We start from the raw sequence: 12,602 nt of genomic DNA, 5'->3' as shown, positions 1-12,602 counted from the left end.
TTCACTCGGTGGCCTGTTCTCTGCCGAACACAAAACAAACGCTTGTGATTGTGCTCCCTGTCCACATCCCTGCCTCTGGCTGAGCCCCGTGTGTGCCATCAAGGGCTTACAAAAGAAAAATAGGCTTTTATTTCATCTCAGAGAGAGAGAGAGAGAGTGGTTTTCACAACCAAGGCAGGGCGCTCAAATGAACGTCGCCCTCGCCGGATGCACTGCGCTGTGAATACATTCGCACTCGAGAGTCATTTCGAAAGCACAACCGCAGAGGGGAGAGATCTGTCACGCTCCAATCAATCGATGGCAATACAGTGAGTGAGATCATTGAAGTATTGGATCATTAATGTGGGAGGCAGCTCTGTAATGGCTTCTTCGACGGGCTGGTAATGACCTGTGGAGACGACGGTCGATCCATCTCCAGCTCCTCTGTTGATTTGATGTTCCTTATACGAGCCGACGCTCATGCTGTTAAAAAAATGCTGTTTTTTTTTTTTTTTAGAGGCATTAACGGTGAGCATTCGGCGGTCAAAGGTCAGCGTGCATCGTGTCGCAGCTCTCCACGTCTCTGACAGCACCTCTCTGACACCACCTACCCGGAATCTCAGTATTAATGAAGGCAATGCGTCCCTGACCTTTGACCTCCAGAGAGCAGGCCGCTTCGTCCAAGAGTCCCATGTCCGCCCACTCAGCACAGCTGCAGGAGTAAAGGTTGTGCGGGACACAAATGGTTAACCGTCTGGCTAAAATGTCATTCCAAAAAGGAAAACAAAAAACCCAAATGTCGTCAGTCCCTGCTACCTGTGAGAAAATACTCTGAATAAAACCTATTTAAGACATAACTATGCAGCGATTCAGGCCCCGAAGGCTGTTTTGGAATAATTTCCCCCAGTGGTTTAAATCTATAATTCATCACATTCGGCTCACTCGAGAGAGCACGTCATCCTTCTTTAGTTTGGCTCCTGACGTGTCATTAGGCCGAGGTGTATTCTATTATGTAAAGTCAAGGACTTTGGGTTGCAAACGTGAGGATTATCTACATAGCTGTGCACATGTGTCACTACCGGGATGACTACTACAGCTAATATTAGCATGCTTTATATCGCCGCGCTGCAGGCTGAGTGTAACGTGGGATCAGGTGATGCTTTTAAGGTCACAGGTCTAAGATCATCACTGCTCCTACGGAAACCGCGGTTAGTCAACGTTGAATGAAGCTGTTTTAGAAATGACTTGAATTGAAAGAGAAAACATAGTATTATTTTAATATCAGCTATCAGCGGGGCAGTGCCTCCATGCAGGAAATGAGAACCACAAAGGGATGGTGGTGTGTGTGTTTTGCATGTGTTAGTGCGTGCATGTGCAGACATGAGTGTATCTCAGGTGGTACCTGCAGAACTCGTGCCATTAGAAGAGTCCCACAGGTAATTCTCTTCACAAATGGATAGAAGTGAGATGTGAAGAAGATGAACTGGAGAAAAGAAAGCGCCTCAGTCGCTCATAATGAATTTGAGTGCAGGACTTCAGGTTTCATCTATTCCTAATATTAATCATTCACGCCCTAAACGCTGATTTATATCTATGCATCTTGGTCTATATTTTATTATTCTGTGTTTTTTTTGAGGGTGGGGTTGTGCTAATCCTGCTTTACATTATTTATTTGTCTATTGATCATTCCCCCGGTCTGTCTGTTTTTATTGAGGTTATTTGTATTTTTATCAGGGTTTGTGGCAGTCTCACATGTAGTGGACAAAAAAATTGTTTTATAGATGCGTGTAAAATCTTCTCTCTTCCATCCGCTGCGTGTGACGTCAGAGGGCGCGGCCATTTTGTGAGCAGCATTAAAGTTAACACAATGATGCCGGAAGTTGGGTGATTTAACCACCAAAGTAAAAGCCACCAAACTGTCCAATAGACACAAACGTGGAGGGATAAATGTTTCCAAGCTGACCTAAACACTTTCATTGAATCAGTCATTCATTTGATTCAACCCAATTGATTTAATACAATAATCATCAGTAACAAGAATGATAATAACAATAACAACATTATATAATACATTTACCTCCATACATAATCACCTACTGTTTTTTTTTTTTCAATTGAAGAATGTTTTCTGTTGTTTAAATGATGCTTTTTCTAATTAGTTGAAAAGTATTTTGATCTACTGCTCATGTTTAAAACTATACTAAAATAAAAAGTTGTTTTGTTGTTAATAAATCATTTTAATAACAACAAAACAACTTTTTATTATTTTGTAAAACGTGAACAGGAAGTGTTTGATTAGTCGGCGGGGAGGGTGGAGGGGGGCGGTGCGCCTCCAGCGGGGACAGTCCCGTTAAGAAGAGCGCCAGCACGGACGGACATTTTCATCCTGTGTCGAAACAAATACATAAGACGAAGAAGAGGAGCAGAATACATCTAACGAGGTAGGTTTGACCAGATTGGCTTTCCTCTATTCAGTCGAGACCACGTCCACTTATTTACATTATTCATAAAATACGTGTCTTTATAGTGTCACAGGGATGTGGCTGTCTTATGGAGGTTTTCCTCCTGCGACTGTTTGTCTTCGTCTTGTCCCTGAAGCTGATGTCTTTGCTCGTGCGTTCACATCTGAAGGCCAAACCAGCGCAAACGTCCCCGCGGCGTTGCTGCACTGATTAATGCGCTTAACGCGTTGCACTTTGCTGCCGTTTCCGTGTCCGTGTTTGCAGGCGAGCTTCCGTCTTAAATATATTACGGGCTTAAAGTGGTTGTTTGTCGTAAGGATTAAATGCACGGATAAAGCGAGGCGCGTTTCCCGTGTTTCTGAGAGGCTGCGCGGAGGCTTCAGCACCGCGGACAGCGACAGCATCGCCGCTGCGCCCGTAGTCCCTTTCACAAGTGCGTATGCGTGCGTGCGTATGCGTGCGTGCGTGTGTGTGTGCGTGTACGTGTACGTGTCTGTGTGTGTGTGCGTGTGTGTACGTGTCTGTGTGTGTGTGTGTACGTGTCTGTGCGTGTGTGTTTGCGCAGCTCTGCGATTTCTCGATGCTGCGTTGAAGTTTTATCGGATGCGTTCATCCGCTTTTGAAAAGCAAAACGATCGATTTCCTTTATACGTTGTCAACATTTGGGTAGATTGGGTTCAGATGGACGTTGTTTTGCATTTCTCTTTTAAGGATCAGTCCATATCTATCTTATCAAAATGTATCCATCCATATATATCTATCTATTCAAACATATATCTATGTATCTATCTATCTATTCAAATATATATCTATCTATCCATATCGATATCTCTCTGTCTGTCTGTCCCTTTGTTTTCTTAGTGGTGTACGTTGCGGTATAAAACACACTCGGCCAAAACACTGTTGTCTGACGCACTAACAGCTTGGCTGCAGTTCTGTCCCTGTGTCTCAATGGGGGGCACAGTAACATATAGTTATACTCTCTCTCTGAATCTTTCTTTGTAGAAAGATCATTTATGTGTGATGTTGTGAAAACGAGGCTTGCTACTAGATTTAACATGAGAAACAAGTTCTTTTTATTTTTAAGGGAAGGGCGTACAAAGAATGTTTTGTTATGGAAAACCACTACAGCTCCATTCCAGGGAAAGACGAGCGTCATACAGAGTTTCGTCCCCCCCTGGTTGCTGCCCCGCCCCTGTGTCTGTCCACAGGACAAAGAGCTCCGGTCCACCCTTAAGCGGAGCGACACGTGTGTGTTGTCATTGTTAGGCCCTGTGATTTGTTTTCCCCGGAGTAAACAGATATCCCATTAGGACAGGAAATGACACCTGAGCCCTCAGCGCACGGCCATACCTCCACCTCAATGCACCCAACCGCCTTTCTCACATTCATCTGCCAATACATTTCAGTTCAACAGAAAGACGTTTTTGAAGAGGTTGGAGCGCAACCTCTCATAACTTTTCCATTGAGCCGGAACACCATCAGCACGTTGACTCCCACACACAACGTTTTCAATTCTACAACACACTTGTTTGCAAATGACAACCCGGTTGTGTAAATCAAACTCATAAAAACTAAAAGCCTGTGTATCTGAAAGCACCAGTGAAAACACTTGTAAACCAATGGGATCCCTCAGAAACGGCTTGAACCCCGTAAATAGGACTCTCTTCATTGTGTCCAGAACTGCACTTTGTTTGCCGTGCTGCAGTAATTATATTCATGTCACCTTCAGTTAAATAAGTTGTGTGCGCTGTTATGAGTAGCGACAGTAAACACGTTGTTCATCTACGTTGTTCACAATCTTTAATTAAAGCGCGCTACAAAGGGAAATGCGCTCTGTCAGTAGAGGGGAACACATTGATTTGTAACGTGCAATAAAGCACTTGAACTATCAGGTCTGGATGCAGTTCTTCTTCTTCTTCAATAGTTTGGTCCTCAGCATCTGGCTGGCTGGTGAAGTGTTGAAAAAGGCCTCGGAGTGTCATTAAACTCGCTTGGGATTTCTCGTTTGTCAAAAACAGGTGGTTTTTTTTCCCTTCCACAAATGAACATGAAGTCGAGGCGCATGAATCATCTGCCCCCCTCCCCCTCCACCCTCCTCCACAGTCCTCAGCACCCACCACGCACCCATCCATCACCCTGCCCACGGAAGAATGGCGAGAAATTGCCACCAGCCTCCTGCCACATCGCTGGGAAAAACAACGCAGGCATCCGCACACCAACGGCTACACACTCTCCCTCTTGTCCCTTTTCACAGTCACAGTTGAATAAATTCCCCTCGTTATATATGCGTCTCGTTATTTCTGCTCTCTGCTCGTTGAATTTCAATAGCGATCTGCCACAAAAGTGGCAGATGGCAGAAAAAGAAGAGAACAGTAACATCCGAGAACACGCTGTGATCTGGTCTCTCGCTGCTTGTTGCTGACTCTTCGGGTTTCAGCAGGTAAAAAGCGAGCAGGCAGATCGGGTCTGCAGTCGATTTCTAACCATCTGGGATTTTTATATAAAGATTTGTCTTGGGCTCCTGAAACCTATTAATGGCACAGCATCCATCCGAGTAGTTTGTCTTCTTCAGCTGTAATTCCATCTTTCATGGAACGGACAGGCTGTTTTTTTTCTTTTTTTCAAGGCCCACCGAGTGTGTACTTGCAGTTAAACACACAATGACTCGAGTCTTTTGACTTGGACTTGCTTGGTAATCTTCCCGAGCATGATTAAAAGTGATGCTATAAAAAATATAGAGGTGAATCAATTTCAGTTTTTCATCCACGTTGTTACAGGAGCGTGGCCTTTTTTTGGGGGGGTGAAATGCCAAACTTGTATCTTTCCTCTGGCGTCGTGGACGGAGCAATGAGCTCAGAGAGGCACCCGATGCGTTTTGGCATTTCTTGTTTGTTTACAGGATAAACTCCACGGGGAACCTTGGAACGACGGCAGCCTGAAAGGCATGCGAGCCGTCACGGGGAGGGACGGGGATGAAGTGTTTTGAATTTTTGTTTCGGCATGACGTGGCAGATCTGTAGCAACCCAAATCCTGTGATCCTCGATCCTCCCTTTGTCTTCCCAACAGTTTATTTATCGAGGTACTTCAAGAGGGAAAACAAAAATACTTCCAACATTTTTATGCTTTGTATTTGTGGCCCCAAAAATATACAATCAAGCTGTCTTTCTGCATAAATGATCACACAGAGAGCAATGTGTTCTTCTTTTTAAGATTCGTCCTGTACAGGGATTTGCATGAACCTAGATGCTTTTAAAATATCTGGCTGGCTGGTAATGTCTCCGTGTGCGCCTGTCAGCACTAGGTATGTGTGAGTGTACAAAGGAACAGCACGTAACGAGCAGCATGTTGACAGTTGTCCATTCGAATACAGGAAGTCGGAGGAGAAGAAGCGGTGGGAGGGCAGGGCTGGAGGAGAGAGACAGAAAGACAGAGAGAGAGAGGTTAAATGTGTGTGTGTGTGTGTGTGTGTGTGTGTGTGTGTGTGTGTGTGTGTGTGTGTGTGTGTGTGTGCATCACACTGTAGGTTTTATTAGGTGGGGCAGAAAGTGGAGAGAGACAATGTGAATGTGTAAAAAAAGGGAAAGTGCGTGTGAGGGAGGTGAAGTAGAAGAGAGTGGCCCATCCATGTGTTATGTAAGTGTTGTGAGGCATCTCTCGCCCTCACGTTTGTGTGTGCGTGTGTGTGTGTGTGTCCTGTAGGCCTACAGATTAATCTGGTGGGTTTCATCCTCGGTGAATGGGACAGCGGGGCTTTGCAGTGATTATCCCTGCAGGCCTCAGGATAATTGCTTTGAATCCCCCGTACGTCCCACACCGCCACGTCCTCCTGCCTGCACATCGTTCAAACCTAATTTATCGCCGACTCGTTGACGGATCCTAACGTCTGAAGAGGCGCCTGCGGGAGGCCGCGGACGCTGGATGACCGAGCGTCACGGTCGCTGGGATGCGGCTCGAAGCTGTTTCTGGAACATTTCCGACGTGTAGTCTGGGATGCGGTGTTTTTCGGAGCGAGCGCTCCACCTCTTGCACCCGTCTCCCCCCCCCGTCCGTCCATTTCTCTGCCGCCTGTCTCGATGCCAGCACGCCCTCCTCCAGCCCTCTGTCTCTCCGTCCTCCTTCGGATTATATAACAAGGAAATGGCAGGAACGCAATCTGCTCCTTCATCCCTGCTCAGCTGAGACAAAAAAGAAAAACAGCTGAACGCTGGGAGACATTTGGTTCTCATCATCAGGAAGGTGTTAAAAAAAATCAGCATCATCATCATGCATGCTGCATTTTTCAGGCTGTGACCTTGTACCTCTTTTCTCATCTGAACATTTTAGCCAGAAAATTAGCCCCTTATGGTCTGAGATTAAGCAGATTTGGCCATATTAATATCCAAGGTGTCCGTTTTGGTTAAATTTCACTGTATTTCAGCATCAAAATAACACGCTTGTGGATTGATCCTCTCTGTGTAATCTTCCACAGGAGATTTCCCCCTGCGCGTCCTTCCTGTTTCTCCGTAGGGAAGGTTTTAATTCAGCGACGCCATATTGGCACGACAGGCGTTGCTGTGGGCATGAAAACCGCCGCCTCGTGTGCTTTTCCATCTCGTTCCATTCACATTCAACCTTTGTGATTTAGGGAAGCACGATTATGAACACGCTGAATCTGAAGGCTCTTAGTGAATGGAATTAGATGTAGGATAATGAAATACCTCAAAGCCTTGGCTCGAGTGCATTTTGTTCATGTGAAAATATGTTCTATAGGAGGCCGATATAAATATGAATCCCCCTGTGCTATTACATGCATCGAATGCTGCATCTACAATAGTTTAGAGATAAGAGACATTTTTTTACTACACTGATTGCATCTAGAGTAAAACTAATTCAGACCACTATGTTGATATTATCATTTCACTGTCAGCGTTTCATGTTAAACGTGATAGAGAATGTCGGCAAATTTTGTTTTTCTATCCATCCAGAATTGTTATTTATACATCTAAGACCGAGATCCGTCAGACTGAAAGGACTGCGGGCCCAACTTTCTTTTAACCGGCACTATTTGATTTTCTATCCAATAATAGAATTAGTCAGATAAAGCATCTCAGAGGACAGTGTGTGCGTGGCTGTTGCATGTATAGTGCATTAGCAGTCAGGCATGAAGTGGTGGGGGTTCTGTCTGAATAGCTCTGCCCTCAGGCTCTCATCATGCTCTCTGGCCCGGTCATGTCTTGGCATATTTGTTTACTGCTTATAGGTCGACACGGGCTGCACCGAAAAAATCTATCTATTGTCTGCTTGTGAGGGAGGAACCCTGTGTGACTGAATCAATATCATTTGGCCAACAGATAGGAGGTTTAATTTCAGTAATAGAAGAGCAGCAAGCGTCTGGTACCCCGGCTTTTTGTCTTGGAGTCAGATGTGTTGTAAAAATGTAATAACATTTTTACGACAATGTAATAATATTTTGTCATGAGCGGGGATATTAAGAGATAAGAAGAAACCTCTGTGTCTGGTGTCAAATGGTCACAATCCCTTTATTATTATTTTTTTGCAATGTGCGTCACGTCTGTTAAACCAAGTGGAGGTGGTCCTCACAGCGGGTTTTTAGAGCATTAAATTAGAAAAACCTGTGAAAATATATAATGGGATCTGGCAAACTGAGACCGACTGCTGCAACAATAATAGAGAGCTGGATGGGTTTAGAAAAAAGAAAGCACATACCCACATGTGCAGGCTTGTACTGAAACACACACACACGTGCGTGTGCACACACTCTAAATGGGCAGTATGTGTGCACACACACACTGCTGTTGCATTAATAATGTTGACCTGGCTCTATCCGGTGAATAATGAAACATGGTTCTGCTTTGATGCGGTGAGTTGTTGGACCCTCCGACGCCCTCCGACCCGACACACACACACACACACACACACACACACACACACACACACACACACACACACACACACACACACACACACACACAGAGGCGTTTTCAGTGCGACACAGTGAGTCTGCAGTCTCCTTCACTTTGGGGGCAGAAAAGAGACGGCTGTGAAATGCTCCTTAGAGGCTTCTCTGGCCTGTTGTTATTCAAGATCATTAATCATCATTAATTTATCAATTAACGTCCCCTCTCTTACCTTCAGTGTGCAACACTGCTGAGGTAAGAGACACGCAAGAGCGAGAGCGAAGAGATGCAACTGTGTTGAAACCCTCGCTGCTCCATCATGCTCGTCCGAGGGGTAAATCGCTGCCTCTGTTTTGCCCGAGGTTCACTCTTGTGTCGTACAACTGCTGTACACACAACCAGATCTGCTCTCGATTATACGACGCCGAGGAGCGGTGCAGAAATAGCTCTGCTAATTTCCAGTCACGCTGTGCCCACCGTCTCATCCGCACGCAGCCTCTCCACATAATCCGCAACAAAAGAGAAGACCCGAAAAAAATGCAAAACGGAGACAGAAAGCTGCACTAACTGAAAAATCTCCCTAGATTGAGAGTTGGTGGTTTGTGTAAACCCGTGAGAACAACACAGCGACGAGCTGACCTGGTTTCCACTGACTGCGGGTTTCTGTGCAGCCAGAGCGTGCGTCCCCCCCTCTTCCTATTTTGCCTCACAAACATGGTTTGAATCTGGGCTTGATTGATGGAGCTCCGCTCGGGGAAGAGTCGGGGCAGCCTGTCTTTTCTGTCGCTGGAGACGGTTGCTAAACGAGCGTGACGCTTCGTCTTTTTTTCCCTCGTATCTCTCCTGAATTGGTCCCGTGTTGCATGTGTCCACAGAGAAAATGCAACTCCACTCTTATTTGAAGGATACAATTAAAGGGTTAATAGAGACTTTAGCTTGAGTAGAAAATATCCCCTATCAAATTACCCAAAATGCTCTCAACTAATGTTGGTGTCCTGTCCCTGACGTTATATTGTGCAGTTGGGTTATAGATATTTTGTCATACTAGTGGAAAATAAAGGTTTTACTCCAACCAACGGTCGAAATAGCTTGAAAGTATAAACCCCGTCCTCCCAACAAGGCTCCTTTTTCACTGACATCGTCCCATTCAAGTCTGTAATCAGGTGTTTGTGATTTCAGGGTTTTTCCCATGAGAGGATTTCTATTTTGTTGCCCAAAATAGCTTTTCGCTGTAGTCCACCGCGGCCGGGGCTGCGGGTTAATCACGCCGGCGTATGGCGGTGCTAATCCAGTTCCACTTCTGGAGCTCTGCGACAAAACTACACGCCGCTTTATTCCGGCTACCACGTCTGGTTCACAGGCAAAAGACTCCCGCCGCAGTGATGGCTTTGTGGGAAGGAAGGAGACGCGATGGCGGCGGAGAGAGTGGTAGAGAAAATGAGAGAAATGGTAACGAATTCAGGCCTTTCAGGGTTTGCCCAGCAAAAGATTGACGACGTAGTTATTGTCAACTGGAGGTTTCGTCTTTTTAAAACCAAACAATAAAAAAGGCACGGGCTGCTGAAGGTTCCTACCTGACATGCTCCCCGAGGTCATGCCCTTAGTCTTTACGAACCGCGTGTCTCTGCGTCTCCCTTTCGCAGCTTTTAGAATGAATGCTATTCATATTTGGATCAATAATTCATTGGTGCCATTTTAATGTCTCCCTTTAAGTCAGCGTTCTCCCATCAAGCTATTTCTGTCTGCATGGCGTTTCCGCTCAATAACCCCTTTGATCGAATGAACGAATGAGTTTCCGTAGGTGTTGAGAGTCTCCAGCTACTCACGTCCTTTCAGGGAAACTATCGCTTCGTGGCGCCGTCTCATTGTGGTTACTGGACGTACGTTCAGAGGACGGAGAGCGTGCGGAAAGCAGCCGGTGAAACAAAGAAAGCCAGAGAGAAGCGACGGAGAAAGAGGAGAGAAAACACTGGAGAGTAAATCCTCTTTCCCGCTGACTTTAATCTCTCCGCTGGCTGAGCCCGTTCAGTTCGGGTCCTACGGCGGCCGTCTGTCGTGGAGAGTGGCAGCTACTGGGGCAGCGCGTGGGGGATGGGCACGGCCGGAAGTCGTGCTACGTCAGCTTTGACCGCACCGCTATCGCTGCGGAGTGACTTTCAGAGTGGGTCTGATGGACGGTGGAGAGAAAAATGAATCCATTTTGGATAGAAGTGAGTTTTCTCACAATGTGGGACTGTGGTGACTCCGCTAGCTGAGCTAACTTGAATATTCTACTGTAAGTCACTGCTAATCGGCCGTTTGTTGTGTGCAAATAGAGCTGTAGACCTTTGTGTGATCACTAGTCCCGATGTTGTTACCAATGTGGTTTTGGGTTTAGTACATAGTGTGGATTTGGAACCAAGCTTATGTTTTCTCATCAAACCCATGCATCCAATGTGTTAAAAACAAAGCTAATTACATGCGTGTCTATCCAAGAAAGTGTCCTGAAGTGACGTCCACAGGTCATCGATGGTGCAGCCGAAGCCTAAAGGCTCCTTTTGACATTCCAAACATGAACAGAGCTGCTATTTGAAATGTACGAAAAGATAAAGTAGAGGAAAGACGTCTCAGGTAAACACCTTAAGCCTGTCAGCACTGCGCCAAGTTAGCTGCAAGTCGTCAGCTCAGCCGCCGTCAAGGTGAAACCCGCGTGGGGGGAAATCCCTTTACGTTACGATTTAGCGAATTTGGCTAAATCTGTTTGAGAGGGTTAAATGTTTGACAAATTGGTATGAGGGGGAAACCAAGAAATGCAGCGGTTATGTGCAAGATCCAGATGTTTGTGAGGTCACAAGTGGCCAGGGGTGGGGACACGTCATTGTTATACTCAGAGTGCAAACAAATACCGAGTTACAATCCATCGAGAAGACTGAACATCATGACTGACAACACCAATGACATAGAAGCACAGAATGCAGATGAAGAGAAGTTAAAGGCTTAAAGATTATTCTGAGGTTTGATCATAAGGTTGATGGACGGAGAGGTGAGCGAAACAGTTAATGTAAGAGGAAATGAGCAGCTGTGCGTGTTGACAGCCACTCCCCTGCAAAGAGATAAGCAATGAGCGCCGGATCGATAACGCGCTGAGAGCCCGGGTCTCAATTCTGGAGAATGAGTGATGCAGCGTTTAGACCTTCAGTTCAGTCAGTGTTGCTTTGCAAATGTGCTGCGACGGGTTTTGCTTGAGCACGTGGTGACGCGCCGCCGGGCCGCCAACACCGCGGCGCTGAAAACGTCACGGCAAAGGACACAATCGCTCTCGGTTTGATGCCATGTTGAAACTCCATTCCCTCAGGTGGAGAATAGAGGTTCAATAAGACATAACGGAGGTTTTTCTAATCCTTTCTTGTATCTCTTCCAGCCCTCTCGTCCCGCTGACACCACGGTGGATTCGTGTTCAGCTCACCCACAGTTTTGCGTTATCTTTCTTTCTTTTTTTTTATTCCCCCGACATTCAGCTGATCCTCATTCTGCTGTTGCACCCATTGCAAATAACTCTGGATTGCAGCATCAGTAGAACGGCTGAAATGTAAAATGGCAGCATAAATATTTTAAAGTTGTAGAGCAGACGAAACAGACACACACACGTCGAGAAGAGAGCGAGAGAGAACGACAGAAAGAGAGAAGCACTTTGAGACGTCTGTTCTTTCTCTCCTCTCCATCTCTTTTCCCGGCACACGTTCAATTATTAACCGTCCCGACGACTCCGTCGGGATGGAGGCAGAGACAGGCAGACAGACAGACAGACACAAGGCGGGAAAGAGCGGGGGGATACTTTTTCATTTCAGCAAGCGTCTAGCTGTGACTCAAGCTGACCTTGTGTCTATTCACCTCAGACACCTTGTGACGGTGACTTACTGCCGTTAGCAGATGGTGGTGCATTCGCAGAAATGCCATTTTGTGTCACAGCTAAAAGAGAAAGACAAAATACCATGCATCAATATCACAACTTTTTATCCGGCGTAACCCGGGCTTATAAATGTTATTTTGCCGCGGCAAATTAATCCAAATGAGTTTCCTCCTGCAGCCGCAGCACCTGATTGAGGCCAAAAGTCGTCCTTCCCTTGGTCCCATTGCTGCGCTGTGTATTGCAGTAGATTAAATTACATTAAGCTTTAATGATCCCCAAGCTGAAAAAGGCTGGTTAAATTCATATCAAGCCACATTAGCGGTCAAAACTCTGCAGTTTGATTTGTGCGATGGAAACAGGAACGCATTAGA

At 45.9% G+C, this 12,602-nt stretch overlaps 1 protein-coding gene across 2 annotated transcripts in view; it reads left to right on the top strand.

Moving 5' to 3' along the window:
• The first annotated feature begins 2,136 nt into the window (after positions 1-2,136).
• Positions 2,137-12,602, top strand: part of LOC120832068 (synaptosomal-associated protein 25-A) — a 28,987-nt gene continuing 18,521 nt past the window's right edge. For both annotated transcript variants that reach the window (XM_040198098.2, XM_040198107.2), the window contains exon 1: positions 2,137-2,420. The gene's annotated coding sequence lies outside the window, so the exon portion shown is untranslated. The remainder of the gene's footprint in view (positions 2,421-12,602) is intronic.

This window comes from Gasterosteus aculeatus, chromosome 12 (assembly GCF_964276395.1).
Source record: "Gasterosteus aculeatus chromosome 12, fGasAcu3.hap1.1, whole genome shotgun sequence".
Taxonomy (NCBI): domain Eukaryota; kingdom Metazoa; phylum Chordata; class Actinopteri; order Perciformes; family Gasterosteidae; genus Gasterosteus; species Gasterosteus aculeatus.
The sequence above is the reverse complement of the archived record's forward strand: the minus strand, read 5'-3'. Positions and strand labels throughout refer to the sequence as shown.